At 37.5% G+C, this 26,508-nt stretch overlaps 1 protein-coding gene across 20 annotated transcripts in view; it reads left to right on the forward strand.

Annotated features, from left to right (window-relative positions):
• LOC119820906 overlaps positions 1 to 26,508 on the forward strand; it is a 148,404-nt gene that overhangs the window by 105,246 nt on the left and 16,650 nt on the right. For 11 of the 20 annotated variants that reach the window (XR_005286560.1, XR_005286552.1, XR_005286553.1 and 8 more), the window contains one exon: positions 10,890 to 10,984. The exons of 4 other annotated variants lie outside the window; for them this stretch is intronic. The gene's annotated coding sequence lies outside the window, so the exon portion shown is untranslated. Of the gene's footprint in view, positions 1 to 9,626; positions 9,687 to 10,317; positions 10,369 to 10,889; positions 10,985 to 18,645; positions 18,777 to 26,508 lie in introns of those variants that run through there. 5 more of the 20 variants (XR_005286549.1, XR_005286556.1, XR_006020869.1 and 2 more) reach the window with 4 other exon arrangements.

Raw genomic sequence — 26,508 nt, forward strand, 5'->3', positions numbered from 1 at the left:
CATCCTTCCCAGAATTATGAGTTCCTGGCACTGCAGGAATGTTAATCTGAGTATTCAATTGCTGTAACAGGTCATGGCCCCATAAATTTATTGCAATATCAGCTACATATGGCCTTAGCTTTCCTCTTTGACTTTCTGGCCCAATAGAGTCAACCCATCTCATGCTTTGTTTAACTCAAAATATGATTCCAATTCCTAGTACTTGAACATCTGCCTCTTGAAGAGGCCAATTTGGATGCCAAAATTCTGGAGTAATGATACTCACATCTGCTCCTGTGTCTATCAAGCCAACAATCACAATTCTATTTGTACATACTCTCAGCTTTGGTCTCTGATAATTTATAGAGGTTTGCCAAAATATATGCTTCCTATTTCCTAATTTATTTTCTTGATGTGGGAGAGTCTTCTGTTTGAGTTGATTTCATTGGCTAATAAAGAAACTGCCTGGCCCATTTGATAGACCACCCCTTAGGTGGGTGGAGTAGACAGAACAGGAAGAGGAAGTGAGGTAGAAGGATCAGTAAGATGCCACGCCTCTCCTAAGTTAGGCAGACTGCCGTGCCTCTCCTCAGAGAGAGATGCCAGATGTGATGAAGCCAGCCACCAGGTCAGATGTGCTGAATCTTTCCCGGTAAGACACCCTTTGTGGTGTTACATACATTATTCAATATGGGTTAGTCAAGATGTGAGTAAGAGGCTGAAAATAATGGGCCAGGCAGTATTTAATAGAATACAGTTTGTGTGTTGTTATTTCAGGGTATAAGCTAGTCAGGAGGCTGAAAGCAGGGCGGCGGGAATGCAGCCCACAGTTCACTACATTTTCTGACTTATCCTCCAAATTTGAGCCATCATTTAGAACCTTATGATCTTGCACAGAAGTATCTAGAATTTTTAATTTTCCTGGTGTGACATGTCCTCCATGGTCACTGGGAATTACTGGGCCACTTTTGGCTTAGGGACCTGCGAGAGGCTCCTCAGGGAGTTTCCCAATGGTATCAGGTTGCCTTGTCTGTCTGTTGTTGATCTGCATTTATTAGTCCAATGTCGTCCTTTACCACAACTCCTACATGTACCTGAAGGCCAAGGTTTCCTATTTTTCCCATTCCTAGATGAGGTATTATTCCTAGAAATTTCTTGCCTGCAATCCTTTTTCAGGTGTCCTAATTTACCTCAATTAAAACATTTGGTAGGTTGATATCCCCTCATTGCTTTGGAATGGCTTCCTCTATCCAAGATTCATCATCATAGTTTAATGTCTGAAAATTCATGGTATGCTGAATCCATTTATCCATAGGTGCTGATCTAGATTTTAAGGCCCAATTATCTTTTTGCATTCTAAGTTTGGAGCCAGTGTTCTTAACAGCCGAGCCATCATTCCACTCCCCCAAAACTGTACCTACCCTTAAAAATGTTGAAGACAGTAAGTTTTATGTTGCTTTTTATTATCACAATTAAGCATGATTAACATAGCAAAATTTGATCCTTTCTCTAGGAAAAGATGAAGTCCTGCCCAGCACTAGAATACTATATGGTTTATTGATTTACAGACCCCTGAGATTCACTGAGAAGCCTTTCTAAACAAACTGTCTCTCAGAATCTTTAATGTTGATCTTTAGCATGTGGAATCTTTTTCTTCATTGATTTTTATTGAGCTCTACATTTTTCTCTACTCCCCTCCTTGCTTTTCCCCTCCCCCTTCAAACCTCCCCCAAGGTCCCCACGCTCACAATTAACTCAGAGATCTTGTCTTTTTCTACCTCCCATATAGATTAGATCTATATAATTCTCTCTGTGTGTCTTCATTGTTGTCTGTGATTATGATTTGTAGGCTGGTTTTCTTTGCTTTTTGTTTAAAAACCACTTATAAGTGAGTACATGTGATAACTGTCTTTCTGTGTCTGGGTTACCTCACTCAAAATAATGTTTTCTAGCTCCATCCATTTTCCTGAAAAATTCAAGATGTCACTATTTTTTTTTTCTGCTGTGTGGTACTCCATTGTGTAAATATACCACATTTTCCTTATCTATTTTTTGGCAGAGGGGCATTTAGGTTGTTTCCAGGTTTTGACTATGATAAACAATGCTGCTATGAACATAGTTGAGCACATGTCCTTGTGGTTTGATTGAGCTTCCTTTGTATATATACCCAAAAATGTTATTGCTGGGTCTTGAGGAAGGTTGTTTCCTAATTTTCTGAGAAGTCACTAACTGACATTCAAAGGAGTTGTACCAGTTTGCATTCCCACCAGCAATGCAGAAGTGTTTCTTTTACCCCAAAACCTCTCCAACATAAGTTGTCATCACATCAGTGTTTTTGATCTTGGCCATTCTTACAGGTTAAGATGGAATCTCAGAGTTGTTTTGATTTGTATTTCTCTGATGACTAAGGATGTTGAACATTTCCTTAAGTGTCTTTCAACCATTTTAGATTCCTCTGTTGAGACTTCTCTGTTTAGGTCTGTACTCCATTTTTTATTGGATTATGTGATCTTTTGATGACCAATTTCTTGAGTTCTTTGTATATTTTGGAAATCAAACCTTTGTCTGATGTGGGGTTACCGAAGATCTCTTCTGTTGTTTTGTCTTGTTGACCATGTCCTTTGCTTTACAGAAACTTTTCAGTTTCAGGAAGTCCCATTTATTAATTGTTTTGATCAGTGTCTCTGCTGCTGGGGTTATATTTAGGAAGTGGTCTCCTGTGCCAATGTGTCCAAGTGTATGTCTCACTTTCTCTTCTATAAGGTTCAGTGTGGCTCACTTTATGTTGAGGTCTTTGATCCATTTGTACCTGAGTTTTGTGTATGGTAATAGACATGGGTCTATTTTCATTCTTCTACATGCTGATATCCAGTTATGCCAGCACCATTTGCTAAATATGCTTTCTTTTTTCCATTTGATATTTTTTGCTTCTTTGTCAAAAATCAGGTGTTTGGATTAATATGTGGGTCTTTTATTCAGCATTATTGGTCCTCCTGTCTTTTCTTATGCCTATGCTACTTTCAGTACTGTAGCTCTACAGAGTATATTTTGAAGTCAGGGATTATGATGCCTCCAGGAATTCTCTTATTGTACAGGATTGTTTTGGCTATCCTGGGTTGTTTGCTTTTCCATATGAAGTTGAGTACTTTTTTTTGCTGGGATTTTGATGGGCATTGCATTGAATCTGTAGATTGCTTTTGGTAAGATTACCATTTTTACTACATTAAGCATGTTTAATCTTACTGGAAATCTCTATGAATCCTTAATAGTTTACATCCTTTGCAATTTCAGGTCTTTCTTCCACCAAGTCTCGCCATGACTTAGCTCTCTGTAAACACAGAGTCACCTAATGTGGTCTCTGTATCCTTGACGTTATAGAATTTTTCCAGTAAATAACCAGTCTCTTCCTGGATCTACTTCTCCATGCATTGCTTTCCTAGCCCAAAGTTTCAAAGGATGACCAGGAAAAAATGCCAGAGAACCTTCCATCATTCTCTACTAGACAGAGCTCAATCTGTCAGAATGACAGTAGTCAGGCCCCATTCCTTCCCCTTACTGCTCTCAAGTCTGTAGTAGATACGATTATGAAAACTCATACTTTCAGACTCAATGGAAAACCAATATTCCCCCCTAAAGGTCTAGACTGAAGGAAAATGGAATGAGGCTAGAAATAATCAAGTAGAGCAAGGAAAATTTCTTATAGGCTAGCATTCTGTGGCTGGGTTAGTTTCATGCTTAATGCCTATAAACTGGAGGAGGTAAAAATTTAATGTCATATAGAGTATTCCTTAAATGGAAATGCTAATTCTATTTTCTTGTTGCCAGTTGGATCCTTTAAACACATTTATGTGTGTACACAGATGCTCACAACTGTATATCAATGTACCTATAGAAAAGGATTTATTTGCATGAAGACTATATAAGAAATCACCTGAGATATGAATTGGTAAACAGCTTGGAATTTTCATAAGATCATTTTAGAATATGTTCATAAATGAAGGAAAAGAATATGTTCACAATGGTGGAGTCCAGAGAAGGACATAAGATCCCCTGAAACTGGAGCTATAGATGGTTGTGAGCTTCACATGTGTGCTGGTGAAGCAGGGCAGTATTGCAAGCAAAAGCAAGTGTATGCAAACTCACAATGAGTAAGCAAAATTGGCCAATACAACTTGTCAGCAAACCCAAAGCTCTGTAACTAGGACATCTGCCACTTACTATGACCCTGGAAGTTCTCTAGTGTAGGTATTTCACAACAGTCACTGAAGTAATCTGCTTTGCCTACTAGCATATACTTCACGGCCTCATGTCCACATAAGATAACCACTGGCCTTGGACCAAAGCACACAGTGAACACTGAGCCATATTTTTCCTGAATCTTGGAATGAAGAAAAATAATGAGGGAAGGAGTAAATTGCAAAATGAACAGACACCCAGTCAAGGAATGTAGAGAGTAGAAGTTCTAGGAGGTTAAAAACGTAGAATAGAGAAAGGTGTTGGACTTAGAAGGGCTATTGGGGGGAAAAGCATCACAATGATTCCTTGACCTTGGGTAGCACATGTCATTAATTTTGTATGACATAGTTTTTCTTGGACTTCAACTAGTTGAATTCTGTGATCTACACATATCTCTTTGAAATTCTAGGTTTCTGGCACCTTAAAAGTCTAGGACAATTTGAGAATGAAAGTTGTGCTTAAAAAAATGAGATTCCCAATATCTTTACATTGTGACCCAGAGTCCTGAGGATAGGAGGCTCTTTTCTAAAGTCAGAATCTAAACTTTTCCCCTTCATTTTAGAATTCTGTAATTTAGGAAAAATCCTAAGTTTCCTAAAGTTTCTTTTTGAGTCTTTGTTTAGGAATCATGAGTATTTGTGTGTACTCTCTATTCTGTTTGTAGATTTCATTGCTATTAGAAGTGATAAACACACTCATAGTCAGGAAGAATTGAAATAAGACATTAACACAGACTTATAATAGGTTCTCCTCCAAAATGGTATTGGTGTGGGGACAGGGAACAACTTCTTTCCCTTACTGGTTCTCTTCCAAATAATCAAAACGAGCAGACAATACATGTAGAGTACCATGCTGAAGACTCCTCCCAATGCCAAAGGCTTGTGTCCATGGATCCAGATTCTGCCTACACAGATTCTAGGAGATCATCTTATACTAAATTCTGAACCCTGTGGAAGTCAAAAAGTCATTATATTATGCCATCAGGAGTCAGATTGCTCGGTGGATGTAGAGTTGTGTAATTTTCAATCTCTCATTGCACTGTAGTGATATTTCATTAGTATTTTAATTTAAATAAAGTTTGGCTAAAGATCAGACAGTAAAACAGCCCCACTGTTCAGTCTTACAGACCAGGCGGTGGTGGCACACATGTTTGTTTAATTCCAGTAGTTATACTACTTTGCCATATAAACCAGACAGTAGTGGTACATGCCTTTAATCCCAGCCCTAGAGAGAAATACAAGATGGGAGAGAGAGTTCTCAGACATAGTCTCATTTCTGAGAATTCCTGGAGGCAGGATCACCATTTCAGAATAAGGTAGACATAAAAGTCAGTGGATGGCTGTTTTTCTTTTATGACCTTCAGGTTGAAACCCAATATCTGTCTCTTGCTTTTATTAATTATGATACACTTCATATAGTTATATTCAATTTACTCATGAAACCTCTACAGGGGGTTACCCCCTTTCTTCCCATTTCAAGTTTTCCAACTGTCCCTCAGCTTCATATTTTTCATAGCATCTGAGAAAGAGCCAGTTTATAGGGACTCTGCATAAGGTATAGACCTTCCTACATTGTTCTACTGCATGAATTCTCATGAATTCTCCTTTAGACCTTTGTTTTTTTTTTTTTTACCTTAAATGCCAGTTTCTTGTGCATTACTTCCACTTGTTCAAAGATCTTCAGAGACAAGATGTTTACTTCCCTGGTTCAGCATATCCAAGAACATTATGCATACAGCCCCTGAGACTTTCCCACTTAGCCCTGAGACTTCTATCCCTCTGAATCACATCTGATGTAAGTTATGAGGACTAGTGTGTGTGTGTGTGTGTGCATGAGAGAGAGAGACAGAGAGATAGAGAGAGAAAGAGAAAGAGAGTGCTGTTGGGAGGATATGATAAAAGTAATAGGGGCATATAAAAGGAATTGGAGGGGAGTGAATGGGGCATGGATTTGATCCAAACACATTATATTCAAGCATGAGTATTTAATAAAGTACTATAAAACAAGTAAACCAACATATATGGGATGTCATACACGTTCTTATCTACCCCAGATACAAACAATAATGAAAGATTAGATTATGTTGATTTATCCAAACTTTATGATGTGATGTCTAAGATACAGAGAGACTTAGATCCCCACCCTATGGATAGGATTCACCATTAGAGATGCTGCCTTAAGGATCTTAATGAAAATTCCAAGTTCTTTTCATGCCAAATATCTGCAAAACTTCTATTCTACTCCCAAATAAATTCACAGGCTATTGTTCTTTTGTTATGTGTGTTGGTACCACCACACAGACCCTGTCCTCCTATGTCTGGGTTCTCACATTTGGAAATTGAGTTCCTTTTATTTACCTGCAAATTCCAAGAACAGAGCTTGAGTCAGGCAGGGTACCCATTATCATAATCTCAGCAGCGAAATCAGGATTAGCAGCAGCCTGAGGCTATGTGGCAAGAGCTAGACAGGGAAAATCATGAGGATTTAGTTGGCTAAGCAGGTATCCCGTGTCCAGGAGAAGTGGCAAAATTTTTAGGAAGACTGATGGTGGCATATTCTTCATGTTAGGCCTCCTGGTAAGAGACCTTTTTTTCTTTCTAAAGAAGCAAGAAAAACAATTCATTTTACATCCTCTTTCATGACTCATGTGTCCTTTACCTGCATTTTGCCCTTCCTCATCACCTAATATTACCCTTTCTTCATTTCCATTCTATGCATTAAAGTATACACATGTATGTACATGTATTTACATATATAAATAGATTCAAGATAGAAATCATTTTCAAGGTTTCTCAAAAACAAATAAGAAAATAGCAACAACACTCCCCCTCCCCCAAACACAAACTGCCACATAACCCAGATGTTTCTCTCATGGGCATCCACCTAGTGAATTCTATACTTTACCATAGAGATACTTGTACTTCCAAGCTCATTTCTGCTATATTCACAATGGCAAGGAAATGGAACCAAAGTAGCTGTTCATCAACAGGTGAAGGAATAATGAAAAGCTAATGTTTATTAAAAAGTAAATGCCATTCAGCTCTAAAAGAAAAGAACAAAACTACAAAATCTACAGGGATATGAATGGTTAGAGTACATAATATTAATTAAGGTTATAAAAGCTCATAAGGGAAAATAACACAAACATCTTGTGTCCTAGAATGCATTTCATAGGGCAGAGAACTATCTCCAGGTTCTCTCATGACTCTTAGTTTCTTTTTGCCTCCCTTTCTAGTGACCCATCCTAACACACACACACACACACACACACACACACAGAGAGAGAGAGAGAGAGAGAGAGAGAGAGAGAGAGAGAGAGAGCGCTCATAATCTATTATGATGTGGTTATGGTTTTGTTTAGCATGATTAATAAAAACACAGAAAGAGACATTGAGGCTCAACCTGAAGACCATAAAACCAAAACAGCCAGCAACTGGCTCTTACCTTTACCTCAGTCTGAAATGATGATCTTGCCTCCAGAAATCCTCAAAAATGAAATTATGTCTGAGAGCTGTCTCCTCCCATCATATATTCCTTCCTAGGGCTGGGATTACAGACATGGACTACTCCCACCCAGTTTCTATTGAAAACTAGTGTGGCTTTTGGGATCAAATATGTGTGTTACCACTGCCTGGTCTGTAAGACTGACCAGTGGGGCTGTTTTACTCTCTGATCTTCAGGCAAGCTTTATTTATTAAAATACAAATGAAATATTACTACATTTCCCCTTTTTGTATAAAATTAAAAAGAAGACTATTACTAATATAAGAAAAATATATACAGTAAATACAATAACTTTATATAATATATACAAGTAATAAATACATTAGTGTCTAGTCCACTTTCATTTGACAAATTCAGAGAAAATACTCCATATCTATCCTATCAATATCTATCTTGGTGAGTCCAAATCCTGTTCTTAATTTGCTTTTTGTCATAGCTTGCATTCTATATCAGGTAATCAAGGAAAACTATATAACTATCTAGTCTTCAACTCCCTCAGAGACCTAAGAAGGAAATAATATTTACTGAGAAAGAAGGAAGTGCAGGCAATCAACTTTAAAAAAATGTGAGAAATGACAGAAATAGTTGGCTCCCTGGACAGTCACACAGAGTTCTTCTGTAACATTGGGTCATCTATCTTCAGCTTACAGGCCTAGCATATCCAACAGACTTTTCTGTGAAATAGGCTATCCTGCAGAGCTGTCTTTACTTGTCTTGACAATGTTTGGCAGTCACTTTATTTTGTGTCCTGCTTGTCCAATTAGGACAGCATACTGTCAAAGTGGAGGCACAGTCATTTTCTTTTGTTTTGGCCTAGTGGAGTTTCTCCAATGCCCATTATCTTCTCTGAACAGACTGGGGCTGCCAGAAGCAGGCATGTGTCATTGTCATAAAACGAGCCAATATTATTAAAATATCTTAAATGCCATATTCTGTAGATCTCTGAAATGTTTGAAGATGACTTGTCTATCTAAAATATATCTTTGCTTTACCTTGAAAACATACCTAATGTAGCTATAAGTTCAATTTTAATAGGTGAATAATTACTAACCTGCATTTCCTAATTTATTACACAGTTGGTAACAATATAGTTCAAAGACTTGAATTTTGCATCACATTATTAAATGAGCTGTATAGGTACAATACCTTGAATAAGATTAGAAACATATGTGCAGTATGTTTTAACAAAATTGTTCTCAAATTTGTATAAATATACAAAATTTGTTTGCAATATACAAAAGTCCAATTTTATGTAAAACATATAAAGCTACTAATTGCTTTCTTAAAAATAGATTCAATAATTTACATTGTTGTCTTATCGGTTGTGGGTGAGTGTGCATAGTGATAGCATTGCTTAATCTACTCAATAAGGCAAGACTGGACCTTGTGCTGGCTAGTCCTATGTCAACTTGACACACTAGATATTTCTGAACTATACCCATATTCCCAAATATTGTTTATAAATGTTCTTTTACATTTAAAGGGAGATGTGAAATAGATATAAATAATTTGCATTGGTATGAACTTGGCTTTATTGATATAAATTTCAGGTCAATCTTGTTATATGTATATTTCTGTTCTTGATTAAGGTATTGTGATTGTGTAGATCATTTTAAAATGTAATGTATTATTAGAAAATATAGGTTGTTAATGTATAATCATAGATAATAGTCAAGCTTGTAATCATGTTAGTTAGATTTTCTAGATATATAGAGATATAGTTCAGTTAGGCATTCGTCATATCTTTCAAAGACTATAGAATGTGGCATTTAAAATGTTTTATTAACTTAGAGTTTTTCATGACAATGAGACATGTATGCTCCTGACAGCACCAGCTACTTCAAGAGGAAGATGGGCATCGAAGAGGCTCCTTATGGAGTTTGATAGCCATTTGGGCAAGAAACTGCTCTTGCCTGGACTGATGCATAAACTGGACATGCAGTACCCACTGATGAACTTACCTAAAGGTGAGATGGTCCTTTCAGGTTCCTGCTTCATGAAAAAGTCTATGAGACATTCTACAGGACACAGAAAAAAGTGACTAAACTGTCTTTAAAATTTCCTGCTTCATGGAAATGTCTGCTGGATACTATGGGCCTGTATGCTGAAGATGGATGCCCGAATGGTACAGAAAAACTTTGGGTGACTGTCCAGGAAGTGAGATGTCTCTGTCATTTCTAGAGTTTTGGAAGTTGCTTATAATGCACTTCCTGTTTACTTAAGTAATATTATCTCCTTCTATAGTCTTTGATGGAGTTAAAGAATTTATAAATATAGTTTTCCTTTGTTATGATAAAAGATAAAGTAGATATAAATATTGTAACTGTAATTCTTGCTTGATAACTGTTTTGTAATATATAATTTACTATGTTAAAGTTAAAGCCTTCCTTTTTATTTAAACAGAAAAAGGGGAAATGGTGTAGGAGGTCCTTCTGTCTATGTGTTGCTTTTATTGGTTGAATAAAGAAACTGTCTTGGCCTTTTGATAGGGCAGCACTTATGTAGGAAGAGTAGACGGACCTGAATGCTGGGAAGAAGGGCAGAGGGAGAGCCACCATGGAGCTGCCAGGTCAAACATGCTGAATCTTTCCTGAGAAGTCATGCCCTCGTGGTGACATACAGATTATTCAAAATGGGTTGAATCAAGATGTGAGTTAGCCAATAAGAGTCTAGAACTAATGGGCTAGACCCACTAGTTTAATGTTTAAATGAATATGGTTTCTGTGTGATTTTTTTCAGGTGTAAGCTATCGGGGTGGTTGGGATGAAAAGCAGGCCTGTTCCTCTTCTTACAAGGGAATCTTAATTGATAAAATGTCTCCATAAGATCTGATTGTAAAGTATGTTGTTAATTAGGGATGGATGGAAAGGGGGGCAAACCATTGTGGGTAGTGCTATTCCTGGACTGGTGGTCCTGAGTTCTATAAGAAAGCAGACTTAGCAAGTAATGGGAAGCAAACCAGTAAGCAGCACCTCCCATGGCTTCTACATCAGGTCCTGCCTTCAGGTTTCTACCTGAGTTCCCTGGATGAGGAACTGTTAAGTGGGAAACCAAGCAAAATAAGCCTTTTCGTCTTTAAGTTGCTTTTGGCCACTGAAATTGAAACTCTAACTATAATAGTCTCTGATTACTGTGGCTGCTAAAAAAGATTTCTTTTTTCCTACCTACAGGATTCATAGAACATGAAGCTCTCTGACCCTCTCCCTTGCTATCATTATCTGACACTCTCCCTGTACCCCCTGGAGACTCTGTGCTGCAAGACACTGTGAGTATCTTAGTCTGTATTATGCTGTAACAGAATTTTGGTTTTGTGGTTCTGGAAGCACTTATTTCTAATAACAATGCACTGGCATCTGATGAGTCCTCTACTGATGCACTATAATATGATACGTGGTTCAGTAAAATACCTCATAAGACTAGCAGAGAAAGCTAAAGAGGAAACTGAACTTTCTTAGCTGGCCCACTCTAACAATGGTAACTTTGATCCATTCTCAAAGTATTATGTTTGAATGTAAAATATTTATCACATGTCAACACTTTCCAGCTAACTGATATGCTTTTGTAGTATGATTGGGCATCTCTTGGGTATATCCCCAAGAGTGGAATTGCTGGGTCCTGGGATAGGTTGATCCCGAATTTCCTGAGAAACTGCCACACTGCTTTCCAAAGTGGTTGCACAAGTTTGCATTCCCACCAGCAATGGATGAGTGTACCCCTTACCTCACAACCTCTCCAGCAAAGGCTATCATTGGTGTTTTTGATTTTAGCCAATCTGACAGGTGTAAGATGGTATCTCAAAGTTGTTTTGATTTGGATTTCCCTGATCGCTAAGGATGTTGCTCTTTGTCATAACTTATTTCTTATTCTGAAATGTACAATAGTATTGATGACAAATAGAAAAATGGAAGGTCATGTTGACTCATCTGCAAAGGAAGGGGGGGGAGAAACTGAACAAGAACCAGGTAAATAACATTGACATCTATAGAAACCTTTCAAATTACAGAGGCATTACAGGACAATATTGGCTGGAGATGTAACTCAGTTGGTAGTTTTTGCCCAAAATTCACAAAGTTCTGGACTTGGTCATTAGCATGGCATAAAGTGGGTGTGATGGCACTTGCATACAAATCCATAACTTTTGAAATAGAACAGGAACATAAGATTATTTTAAAATACATAACTAATTCACTTTCAGTTATGATGACTTTCCTCAAGTATTTACAACAAAAGAAATTATAATCATCAAACACCTAAAACCATCAGCACCATCATGATTCAGTGGCCCAAGATGACTCCACAAATATGGTCCCCTGGATAGATCCTAATAGCTAAATATGCATCATAATATCTTCCTTCTTTTAGAGACAAAGTCTAATGTATCCTTGCTTGACCTTAAACTCACTTTGCAGCCAAGGATGACTTTGAAATTTGACCACCCTGTATCCACCTCTCAGGGGCTGGAAATACAAGCATGAACCACTATGTTCACATTAAGGAGCACTGAGGATTAAATGTATGCTTTGTAAGTCAGAATTCTACCAATTTAGCTACACCCAGGGCACCCATAATTTCTTGTATTTTTTATTTTAAAAAAGCCTCACTATTAGCCTGGGCTGGATTTGAACTCCTGATCCTCCTGCCTCTACCTCCTAAGTGTCAGAATTACAGATTTATGCTACCAACCTAGCTATTTGTTTTAGGTCTTATTTTATAGTTTAGACTGGCTTTTAACTTGAGGTCAATATGCCTCAACTTCTGAAGAAGCTGGATTTGTCAGCTAACGTCAGCAAGCCTAGTTATATTTTTGTTTTTGTAGGGTGGTCATGCTATGTTTAAAATCTGATGTATATTTTTTTGTTTTTGCCTGTCTTAATTTTGTTGCAAGATATTCTTTTGTTCTATGGGTTTTTTGTTTGTTTGTTTTACTCTTCTTAAAAAAAAACTTGGATATATAGTTAGAGTTCATGAATTCTCTCACTAAAAAGAAAAAATTCCATAACTCTTATGTTTCAAGAATATCTGATGTTTTTCAATAGTTGGGTATTAATGTCAAAATTCAGTAATTTAAATTTACATTTGATTATATCACATTTGAAATGTATCTGGTGGTTGATCTCTTTATTTGTCTTACAAAGTTTCTCTTTCTGAGTCACAGGCTAATGAAGTTATAATTCACTGTGTGGCCTAAGATAAAGGTTCTTAGTAGATGAAGGAAAAAACCTGCCCCCAAATGAGGACTGTAACAGTTACTTCATGAAATGCACCTCATGATTCCCACTGGGAATCCTGAGTTGGAATAATGACCCAAGTTCTGTGCCACACACCCTGTTTGACAGGACCAAGGTCCTGGTGTCAGTCAAGTCTATTGTGGTACCTTGCTAAAGTCAAAAAAGTACAGAAGCTATGTCTAAAATCACCACAGTTTCCTGACATTTCTTTTCAATAATGTTCTCCTCTTAAACTCCCCACTGCTGGGACTACAGATGTGTGCTATCACAACCGAGACATTTCAAATACTTGATGGTCATGTTTTAGAAGTAGATATTAGAAGTATGTAGCTCTAATACATTATGTGGCTTGAGATAAAGTTTCTTAACATCTATGGATTTATGTTTATTAGTAGGTGAAGGCAGTATATATCCCCCAAAATATGAGGACTGTAATCCTTACTGCATTAAATATGATTTGTGGCTCTTATTGTGAATCATGGGTTGGAATAATGACCCAAGATCAATGAGATATCACCCTGTATGGCAGGACCAAGATCCAAGTTTCATTCATGCCCATTATGGCACTTTGCCAACATCATAAAAATACATATGCTTTTCTGAAATCACTGTGGTTTCCTGACTTACCCACTCAACTACTGGAGTATAGCTCTACTGCTAGCATCAACAGGCATTGGCTGAACATCACAAGAAGGGTGTTGCCTCCCCTCTTTAACTCCATCTCTCTCTCTCCTGTAAAGAGAACTGAAGTCTTGTTAAGAAGTGAGTTATAAGGATGGGCATGGCCACCCATACTTCTCATTTCTGCACTAGGAAGGCTTACATTAAGCATGCACCCTTGCCTAAGTACCTTTTTTTTGAGACAGGGTTTCCCTGTAGTTTCTAGAGCCTGTCCTGGAACTAGCTCTTGTAGACCAGGCTGGCCTCGAACTCAGAGATCCACCTGCCTCTGCCTCCCAAGTGCTGGGATTAAAGGCATGCGCCACCACCGCCCGGCTCTTGCCTAAGTACCTTAACAAACTCCTATGTCCAAATTAAGACCTTAAAAGTGTTGGTGATATAACAGAGTGGTGGAGCACTTGCCTGGTGTATTTGTTACTTTTTTATTGCTGTGAATAGACACCAGGACAAAGGCAATTTATAGAGGAAAGACTATTGGGGTTGCTTGGATGCTAGAGGGTTTGAGTCCATATTGTCATGGCAGAGAGCATGGCAGCTGGCAGGCAGGCATGGCGCTAGAGCAGTATTTGAGAGCTCGCAACCTTATTCACAAGCACGAGGCAATGGAGAGAGAGCTAACCAGGAATGGTTGGACTTTTGACATTTCAAAGCCCACCCTTAGTGGCATGCCTCTTTACAAAGGCACACCTCTTAATCCTTCCCAAACATTTCCATAAACTGGGGCCAAGAAAGCAAATGTACAAGTCTATGGAGTCATTATCATTAAAACTAACATGCATGGACTCTGACAATCAACAGTGAAAAGCTTGGGGCTCAATGGTATGACCATAGTCTAGCATAAATGAGACTATAATTATATTTTTATTTTGTTTTGTTTTGTCTACTTTTTTGAGACTAGGTTTCTCTGTAGCTTTGGAGACTATCCTGGAACTGACTCTTGTAAACCAGGTTGGTCTTGAACTCAGAGATGTGCCTGCCTCTGTCTCCCAAATCTGGGATTAAAGACATGCACCCCCACCATCCAGCGTAAGATTACAATTTTAATCCTCATTACAGAGAGAGGAGGGCTAATAGAAGAATGAAATATGATATGCATGAAAATGTCATAATGAAATCCATTATTTTATGTACTAAAAATGTGAGTGAAAATAGGAAGAGGATCTGGGAAAATAGCTCAGTTGAATTGTACCTGCCTCACAAGCATGATGACCTAAGTGTGGCTCCCAAGCACTGATATAAAAGCTAGGCTTGAACATGGAGCACATATATGTAACCCCAGAATTTTGAGGGTGGAGCAGGTAAAGTCAGATCTCATTGACCAGTAAGTCAGCCTAGAATATATTCAGGTCTAATGAAAGACTCTGCCTCAAACTAATTAAATTAACTTACTAATGTATTAATCAAACTAATTAATTAAGTAGAGAACAACACAACTAAAGAAGATGCTAACATCACACAGGTGTCATTATTTTCTTCAGAAAACATATAGAATAGATTAATGGAACTTTGGTATGAGGAACTTGTACTCAAAAGCATCCCTTGTGTAACAATCAATAAATATGCTTTTGTACAGTGGTTCAAAGTTTGTTCCATCACAAACTGAACCTTCCTGCTGCTAAAGAGCCTGAATTGCTTTCTGGCGTGACCCACCATCTTTGAGTGCCCCACACAATACAGAACACCTTGAAATATATGCAAGGGGATTAATTTTATATACAACCTAACATTTTAATTTGTATTTAATGATGCAGACACTTTGGGGTATAAGTCTAAAAGCAATTTATTTGTCCAATATGTTCTGAGCTTCACCACCAGCTTCAGGGTGTCTAGAAACTCAAGTTTAGTGTTGGTCCCACTACAAGTGTCCTGTGATCTCACTATCAGATTTGCCTGTAGCCTGATCTCATGGAAGTATTTTCTTAATTGAGCCTTCCTCCCCACTGATGACTCCTCTCACTTCTGTCAAGTTGACATAAAACTAGACAGAAAATCTGACAAGAAGCTAATACTTGGAATCTGCAAGGAGTTCAGTAGATATTAAACTAACAGAGTTGTTTGTGGTGGACTGTATACAAATCTCTTAGAACCAGTACACAGTCAGGGGTTCAATCAACAGGGGATGGGGCTTGTAATATATTTTGGAGTTTTTAAAAGGATATAATCTAAATGTTCCCTAAGAATGAAGCCTTGGACACTTTTATGCCTTGACATTTCCACACAGAAAATGGCTCAAAAATATGCACTGATCTTTGGGGTCTTAGGACAATTCAGTGAATCAATGATGAAGGCATTCGATCTCTCTTGTGATTTTTCTGAAGGCCCCTATATCTATCAGAGGGCTCTTCTTCCCTGGACAGAACAGATATTCCCTCTTTCAGTAACAATTGAAAGTATGGGCTATCTGACTTAAATTCCATCTTGACCCATATTCACATGCAAGTTTTCAAACTTTTCTAATTTATTTTAGTATACTATTGTATCTTGCGAAAACCAATCTTTGATTTACCCTCCCCCTGAACCAGGCTCCCCTTCAAAAACTACAAAAGGAATTTTAAGTACAAAGGATAGAACAAAACTTTTATTTGTTTATTTGAGATTCACTTTGGGAGGGGAAAAATTAAAGAACTGAATGCTAGCAGAACCAAGCATGCCAGAGTAGCAAAACCTAGTGATGACTGTAATAATCCTGGCATAATATATGGAAAGTTATTCTTGTATAAACAGAAACATTGATTTTTTAAAATTATTATATGAAAAGTAAAAAATATTCTTTCTAACATGGACCAGATTGTTAATGATTAACAACATCAAAGTTGAATGGACTTTGTCAACATTTCAACATTTCAAAGTTCCTACCCAAACTCAGAAACTACAATCACAGCCAAGCAAAGTTCATTCTCTAAGTTTTATCTATTCATTTTCTCTTGCACATGTTCAAACAAGTTGGAACTTTACCTAAGGATTCCTCTCACCTCCTTGCACTCTATCTCTACCTCTTGCCGCCTGGCCTCCTGTCTCCTGTACATGCTTCTCCTTCTTTCTCTGTTGATGTTGAAATGCTCTTTATGTAACTATGCAATTCTTTTATCAATGCTATTTTCAAATGATTCAGCAAATATTTTTAGACCTCTGTTCGAACAGAGAGCATTGTAAATATAATCAGGCATCACCTACCTGAACAAATCTAATTGCAGAGACAATTGAGAAACTAAAAGGATAGCTTAGCAAAGAAATACATGTCTGGCATTTGCAAAGCCATTGGGTTACATACCGAGAATTAAAAAAAAAGAGCAGGCAGACTAAAAGTAAATGTGCTGACTGGGGGCAGGGGAAGACACCTGCAATTTCAGCACTAGTTAGACAGAGGTAAAAAAAGACAAATTGTTTAAGCCATTTGGGCTACATAGCAAGTTGAAGATGAGCCTGAGATACATCAGTAACTGTTTAAAAACGAGAAGAGCAGGCAGGAATTGATGGGAAGTAGCTATAAACAAATAGAAACATGTAATACTGGGTCATCTATTTTGCAAACAAGGACCATAAAATCAAGCACCAAACAATAAGAAATGAACATAACAGGGGTCAACACATGCCCTTCAATAATAACTGAATATTAGTTGTCTCGTTGTCAAAACAAAAGACATAAATTAGCAGATTTCATTTGTAAACAGGATCAATCTTTCTACATTTTCCTGTCTATACAAAAAAATCCCATAATCTATGATAGTTTGAAAGGATGGAATTAAGCATGCCACACACAGGGAACTAGAAATAAAGTAGACACCACCCTTCTAATATCTGACAAAATGGACTTTGAATGATTACCAATAAGAAAGGATAATAAAATTACTTTTTCCTAACCAGGTTAACAATCCTTTTAAAAGAAACTTTGAATCTGAACATATACACATCAAATGTGTATAATCTGTAAACTCAATTCTATAAAAATATTATGGCATGTAATAGAAGATTAATCCACAATATTAATATAAGGTCATTTCAATGCCCCACTCTCACCAAAGGATATGCCATTTGGAGAAACACTGAATTTAACCTCATAGATCAAAACAAACCTAATTGATGTCTATAGAATACTCTACCTATATATACTCTCAACAGCCTGTAAAACATTCTCTAAAGTAGACTGTATATTAGAACACAAAAATATCTCTTAGAAAATACAGGAAAATTGAAATATGTTCTTATACTCTATCTGATCATAATGGATTATAGCTAGAAATCAACAGTAAAAGAAATTACAAAATATCAAAACTTATTAAAAATCTATAGACACAAGGAATGGAGCCCTAGCAGAAGAGGTTATAGACTGAAGTGCCAGCACTTAAAAGAATTTAAAAGAAATAAAATAATAAAAATAGAGGATCTTCAAATAAATAATGTAATGATGCACATAAAGATTTGTTAAAAAATAAATCAAGCCCCTAAGCAGTAGATGGGTAGAAATTGTTAATACTGGGTCCAAAAATAATGTACTGGAAAGTAAAACTAGTACAAAGAGTCAGTGAGAGGTGAATTCAAAGCAGGATTCCACAGTACACTTTTCAAAAGTCCTATATATCAATTTCCCCTGAATTAGAACATTTTATCCTGGAAATAAGCTCCTTAAGTCTCAGAAAGTTCTAATAAAAAACTTATAAAGTTTCTGGAATTAAATAACTCAAAAGTCTGAGGAAAGTCATGAAACTGAACATGTGAACAAGGGTTTCCTTTTTTAAGTTTAAAGAAATAGTGATGACTGTTGTAAAGAAAGGTCAACTGAGATTTCTAGAAAAATGTTTAAACTGTGGCAATGCCTGCAGGTCATCCAAAGAGCTCCAGGGTCCCAGTTTATATGAGTCAACACCCATACTGCAGAGGGATTTGGGTCATCCCCAGTCCTGCAAGCAACTCTCACATGTTTTCCTGTATATGACTCTAATATGTTCATTGGTTCACCAAGCTGGATTTTGGTGGTGAAATTACTTTGCATTTCTCCATTCTCCATCTGTAAAAACAGATATTTCTTGACATTTCCCTGAGAAAAGTATCACACAACAATGAAGTTATCTGTGATGGGTGGGCCTCTTCAGTGATGCAATTGTTCGAGGATCACTCATATTCATGGAGTTGCAGCCACATTCCTTCCAGGTACTTTTTTTAAAAAGATTTATTTATTTGTTATGAATACAGCATTCTGTCTGCATGTATGCTTGTACACCAGAAAAGGTCACTAGATCTCATTATAGATGATTATGAGCCACCATGTGGTTGTTGGGAATTGAACTCAGGACCGCTTGAAGAGCAACCAGTGTTTTTGACCTCTGAGCAATCTCTCCAGGCCTTCTGGGAACGTTTTAGAAAGTAGCTTCTGAAATGCTTACACACTTGTCCACAGGTGTCTTTCAGTGACCAATGAGCTCACTAGTTTGTGATTCTCTCACCAAGGCTATCCATGAGAATGTAAGAAGAAAAAGCCTTCTGGTGCTTCTGACATTCCTGCTATAAGCAGAGTATATGAAAACTATCCATATATGTTAGAGACTTTCTCTCATGAGCCCTTTCAAGTTTCTGTAACAGAAGTGTAGGAGGAGAGCCAAGATACAGACTGCTTCCTGTAATGTTCTGTTTGATTGCCCCAAAAAGATACAAGCAGCTTTGAGTCACAAGATTTTTTGCTCTGAAAAGGAGATCTCACAATTTTTTTTGACTTTTGGAATCATTTTATGAGCAAGGAGAAAATATTTCTGAATGATTTGTCTTCTGGTCCTAAAAGTGGGGTTTTATCAAGTACTTCAAGACAAAATGATACCAGATCACCAAGAGTAGACTTTCTGCATGTTGCTGGTGAAATATTTTTATTGCTATGGGTCAATATTGGACCACCGGCTTGAAAGAGGCATTGAAGAACATGATTAGGTTTCTATAGGACTTTGAATTTCACAGTGGCTAAATGGAATGTAAACTGGTTTGTTCACAGTTTGAGAAGAGTATGTTGTCTTTTAACAGGATTCAGTGAAAAAGGTCAGAAAGATTGCAAAGTTAAGCTATCTAGGAACAAAGATAAAGGAGCAAAGTACTCAGAGAACAAATAGAGCATGCATTTGAAGGTATAACCCAGATATGCATATATTAACTAAAATAAACACAAACACACACAGAAACACACACCTCCAAACTAATGCAACTAGATTAGACAGAACTTCATTATCAAATAACAAGAATGGTAGTATGGGTCATCAGTAAATATGCCTTCTACCAAACCTGACATCTTGAACTCAGATTCCTTGATCCCTTCATCAGAATTATCATCTGACCTCCATATATATACTGTGTCTCAAATGTGCCAAATCATATACACCCACACAGTAAATAAATGTGATTTTTAAAATTTATTTAAAACAGCCTGGAAGGAGAGGCTGCTCTTTCTTTTCCTGGCCACCCACACCCAAATAATCACACAGAAACTATATTAATTATAGCATTGTTCAGCCAATGACTCAATCATATTTCTTGCTAACACTTACATCTTGACTTAACCCATTTCTATTATTTTGTGTATTGCCACAAGGCTGTGGCTTACTGGAATGGTTCCTGCTGTTTTTTTCCTTCAGAAGCTATATGGCATCTCTCTGACTCTGTCCACTCTCTCCCTATCTCTGTTTGGATGTCCTGTATGACTTTACTTGGCTAAGCCATTGGCTAAACCATTTTTATTTATTATCAAATAAAAGCAGCACATATGCAAAAGTACATTCCATATCACCTCCCTCTTTCTGTCTAAATAAAAAGGAAAGTTTTAACTTTAACATAGTACAATTATATATACAAATCAAGTATCAAGCAATAATTAAACTTCCAATATATAGTCTATTTGTATCTGGAAGCTTCTATATCTAATTTATCATTCATAACTAAGGAAATCTATAACATAACTACTTGTCTTCAAGTTCATCAAAGATCCCAGAAGGATACAATATTCCCTAAGTAAAGAGAAAGTGCATTGTAAGCAACTTTCAAAACGCTAGAATTTATAGAGACACCTCACTGTCTGGATAGTCTTCCAAAGTTCTTCTGTAATGTTGGGGCAATCATCTTCAGCCTCCAGGCCTATAGCACCCAGCAGACTTTTCTGTGAAACAGAAAATTTGAAAGACTATTTTGCCCATATTTGCATTTTTTTCAGTCACTTTCTTCTTTGTCCTGCAGAATGTCTGGAAGACTCTGTTATGAAGCTATAGCCCTTAACAACTGTCTCATTGTCTTTTGGCAAGATCATCAGCCATTTCTCTGTAGGTCCTAAACTTCCAGTCTATACAGCACACCACTGAGCAGCCCAGACAAGAACAGTTTTCTGCACAAATGTCAAATTGAAGGCAAATTCCATAATGAGTTTCTTCAATGTCCCCCAACCTCTCTGAAGTAATTGGTACTACCAAAAGCAGACATGTCTTACTTCCAAGAAAATTCTAGCTTATTAAACCTTTTAGATGCCATATTCTGTAGGTCTTTGAAGTGTTGAAATTTATATAATAGAAATATATCTCACTGAGGCCGTGAACTTCACAGGAGCAGGACTGAGTCAGTGACTTAGGCCAGAGCAGGCCTGAAGCAGAAAACTCCACAGAAGCAGGACTGAGCTAGTGAACTCCATAAAAGCAGGATTGAGCTATCGACCTGGGGTTAGAGAAATCCTGGGACAGTGAACTCCACAGAAGCAGGACTGAGCCAGTGAATACCATAAAAGCAGGATTGAGCCAGAGACCTGGGCCAGAGCAAGCCTAGAACAGTGAACTTCACAGGAGCAGGAGCGGATCCAAACCAGGAACATTTGCAGAAGTAGAACTGGGCCAGCCACCTAGGCCAAAGCAAGTGTGATGTGGCAAACTCCATGAGAGCAGGACAGAGAAAGTGACCTAGGCCTGAGTGGGACTAACACCAAAAGTAGATCAAGGGGATACAAATCAGAAAAGAAGTCAGACTCTCATTATTTGCTGATGATATGATAGTTTACATAAAAGACTACAAAAATTCTACCAGAAAACATCTACAACTCATAAACACTTTAAGTAATGTAGCAGAATACAAGATTAATTAAAAAAATCAGTAACTCTCCTGTACACAGATGATAAAAGGGCTGGGAAATAAATCAGAAAAACATCACACTTCACAATATCCACAAATAGCATAAAATATCTCAGAGTAACTCTAATCAATGAAGTGGAAGACTTGCATGGCAAGAACTTTAAATCTTTGAAGAAAGAAATTGAAGGAGACACTAGAAAATGGAAAGACTTCCCATGTTTTGGGGTAGGTAGAATTAACATAGTAAAAATGGCAAACTTACCAAAAGCAATCACAGAGAATGGGGAATGCAGGGAGAATGCAATTGGGAAGAAACAGGGTTGAAGCGAGGGAGAGGTATAAATCAATCAGAGGAACAACCTCCATGCCAGAACAGCCTCAGAAGCCCTGGGAGCACCGAGCACAGTCATTTTTCTGGGTCGTTTTAAGTATGAGGTCACTGCAAACCACTTTGCACTTAACTAGAACAACTGTGAGTACAACCAGTTCTTCAATTTACTGGCTGGATTCCAGATCTGTACAAGAACTTCTACATACCTCAGCTAAACCCAGAAGCTGCTCTTCCATGTAAGTAAATCCTATTATCTCCACCATTTTAGAAATGCACAAATAAGGCAGAGGAAGAACTAAATAACATTGCATGGTGAGTTAACTTCATTGTTCAGATTCAACAATGAGATAATGTAGGTAGAATCTGTCATCATGACTCATGCACTAAAACAGAGCTAAGAATGCTAGAGATGTGGTCTTTTAATTGGTAGACACTAGAGACAGCTTGACATCCTAGTCTGTAGACATGGAAGATAGCCAAGAATATAAGATCTTCCAAAGAACTCTATGAACTCCCCAAGACTATTGGGCCCACCTAGAAAAACTGTGTCCAATTATATTCACATCCCTTGAGCATATGTCTATTATTTACTTCATTAATATTTATTGTGAGCCCCACAATGTGCTAGCTCTGTTTTAGACTGTGAGGGATTTATATAAGTAAACAACAAAAAACAATGAGCAAGAAATTAGTGAGCTGAGCAACACTTTTGTAACACCAGCATTCAGGTTTAAAATTTAAAGACTGGTGATATGCAAGATATTCATCATTATGGCTATAGGATCGGGCCATTTCAGGCTCCCTCTCCTCAGCTGTCCAAGGAACAAGCTGGGGACATCTCCCTGGACACCTGGGAATCCCTCTAGAGTCAAGTCTCCTGCCAACCCTAAAATGACTCCCTTAATTAAGATATATACTTCCCTGCTCCCATATCCACCCTTCCTTTATCCCAACCATCCCATTCTTCCCCCAAGCTCTCCCCATCTTCCCCTTCTCACTTTTCTCTCCCCATCTCCACTTACCCCCATCCTACCCCATCCCCAAGTGTTCAGTGTTCAGGGTGATGCTGCATTAAAGGAGGTCCTCTAGCCTCCCTGTGTGCTGGACACTAATTGCCAAGGGACACCACTGGAGTGCTTGGTACAGATCTTCATTTGTAGCTTCCCAGTTTAGGTGTGGAGATGTGATCACTGGGCAGAGTGCTTGTTGAGCTTGCTCAGAGAAGGGCTTCATCCTCAACATGGGACGAATGATGCATCTGTACCTGTGAACCCAAAGGTGAAAGTGAAAAGGAATGACTCATTGCCTTGCTAGCTTTTGAGAAGTGCAGGTTTTAAACTCAATAGCAAGTGAGTGTCTCCTTGTTGCTGCTGAGAGTTAGGGACCTCTCGGCCTTGGGAAGGCTCTTTGCCACAGTGCCTGGGGTCACAATGCAAGTCAAGTGGTGATGCAAGCATTAGAGGAACAGAGAGGGTGAGTCTCTACCTGGGGAATGGAGACAAGGGTTCCTAGAGGAGGGTACAGCCCAGATGATAGGGAGGTCCTGGGACTAATGTTAGATGTTTATCCTCCTCCTCAGACCTTAATGAACAGTTATTTATGTTTATAAAAAAAGCTGGGCATGGCTACATGTTGCCTGTAATCTCAGCATTGCATAGGAAAAACAAATGGACCCCAAGAGCTCACAAGCAATGCAGCCTAACCAAAAGTGAGACACCCTTTCAAGATAGAGAGCAGTAGAGGAACACAGTATCATTTACTACTCTGGCCTCCACATCATACACAACAGTATGTACACCCACATCTTATAGGTATGTACTAAAACACACACACACACACACACACACACACAGAGTGACAGAGTATTGGGAGATCTGTATCTTAATTTTTCATGAGATGCTGTCAGACACTATGCTTGATTGATTATTTTGATTTAATTGATCATCAATTGACAATTGATTGAATATTAATTATTAATTAATATTTAATAGATTATTAATAATTAATATTATACCAATCCTGTAAGCTGCAAAACATGATATCACCTCAAGACTTTTGTCCTTGTGGCTTCCTATACAAGGGGAATGTTCCCCCACACCCCTCCCACTTTTAAAGCTCACATTTCCCCCAAACCCTCCCACTAGTCAATCTAAAAAGACCATGGCCAGACAGTATCCACCCATTCTCTTTCTATTTTCTTCATAGTATTTATAGCTCTTATTTACGAACCAAATGAGAATAGAGAACATGATATTTTTACTCTTTAATCTCTCATCCTTAAATGTACATTAGCATGTAGTATGTACTTACAAAACATTGGCTGATGAGTAGCAACAAGCCATGTGTAATACTTGTCACAAAGAACCAGGCATATCACACATCTCACATGTCTAATATCAAATAATCTCTTGCTAAAGAAAAACATAAGATGAGTTCAGTTTAATTACTTTTTTATATGAAGTTTAATTGCTTTTCCATTTTTGTAAATAACTAATTATATCTGAATTTTAAATAGTATTGGATCTGCAGATCACTTTGGTACAGTGATCAGTTTTGCAATATTAATCTAAAGATTGTAAGAGTCAGAGAGGGTAAAGAATTTAAAGGAAACTGAATTTCCCAGGCACAATCTGCACATGCACATATGAACTCACAGAGGGCTGTCAGCAAGCATAGGACTTAAACAAGCTAAGCTGGACAAAATTCCAGCATGGAGGAGGGGTGGTGGGCACAAAGTCCCACCCCTTGCCAAGAATCTATTCAGAAATGGTGGCTGCTTGATGATGGGAAAAACATTTTTCTTCAATGGAGTGGCACTTCAGCCACACTCTAGGGCATTCTCCATACTTAGGAGGAGTTGGCCAACTCAAATTCGATTCCACATTTTTAGTGGCTTTTTCTAAAGATAGAAGATGAAGTTATATGGGTAGGGAAGGAAAGAAAATCTGTGAGAGGTTGGGGTAGGCAGGAAAGAATATGATTTTTTAAATATTTAATGAATGAAGGGTGCAGGCTAAAGCACCTTGGCCTGAGTACTGCCATTTTGACTTCAGACTCCATTTTATCTATAGAGTGAAATAAAGTACAGATCATGAAGCCCTAAGGGATCTGAGAAATTTTCAGTGGCTGACCCACCTCATCTTTAAATCATATAAATAGTTGTCATGCATCTTTAGATTTTTATAAACATTATGGTGGTTGCTAACAACAGAAGGAACAAACGAATCTGATTGGATGGACTGAAAGGCTTGCATAGTATGCTAGTTGACAATGATGGAACATATGGAGAAGCCTCTAGCATTTACATTCTTACTGGTAAAATTTTAACTGTAACTTGACAACAAAAGCTTGTAAATTTTATGCTTATAAACCCCACAATTAAAAGATGTATATAGCTGGAAATGTTTGTAATGGGTAATATAAACAAACAATGTAGAACCAAGAACAATGTAGAAATAAGAACAATGCAGTACAAAGGAGGACATAAAGGAACAATGAGAAATGATGGATTGAAAGAGAAGAATAAATCTATGATCCATAAACAATGGCACCCATACTCTAATAGTGGAAAATTTCAACACCCTACTCTTCCGAATGCAAAGGTCTGCCAGATAGAAAACTAACAGAAAATAAAGAATTAACATGTTATGACTCAAATGGACTTAACTAATATCTATAGAATATTCCAACCAAACCCAAAAGAATAGAACTTCTTTTCAGAACCTCACAGAACCTTCTCTAAAATTTACCATATATTCAGTCAAAAATCAAATGTCAAGAGATCCAAAACATGCAATAAATCCCTGTATCTTAGGAGTTCATCGTGGCTTAAAGCTAGAATTCAACAACAAGCATTACAGAATGCTTACAGACTCATGGAAACTGAATATGCTCAAGTCAGTTACCACTGGATCAAGGAAGAAATAAAGAAAGGAATCAAAGACTTCTTAGAATTCAATGAAAATGTACAACATGCCCAAACTTTCTGGAAACTACAAAAGCAGTACTAATGGGGAAACTGATAGCAATAAATACCCACATAAAGAAGTTAGAGAAAACTCACACTAGTGACTTAACTGCACTCATAAAATTCATGGTATAAAAAGAAGCAAACAATGCAGGAGTAGATGACAGAAATAAAATAAAATTGAAGGCTAAAATCAATAAAATAGAACAATATAAAGATCAATGAAACAAAAAAATTAGTTCTTTGAGAAAATCAACAAGAACAACAAATGCTCATCCAAATTAACCAAAAGACACAGAGAGAACAGCAAATTAACAAAATCAGAAATGAGAAGGGAGACAGAACAACAAACACTGAAGTTGTAATCTAGAGAACCATTAGGGCATACTTCAAAAACCTGTGCTCCACAAAACTGAAAAATTTAAAAGAAATGGACGATTTTCTGGATAGTTACCACATATCAAAATTAAATCAAGACCAGATAAATAATTTGAGTACAT

Source organism: Arvicola amphibius, chromosome 8 (assembly GCF_903992535.2).
Source record: "Arvicola amphibius chromosome 8, mArvAmp1.2, whole genome shotgun sequence".
Lineage (NCBI taxonomy): Eukaryota > Metazoa > Chordata > Mammalia > Rodentia > Cricetidae > Arvicola > Arvicola amphibius.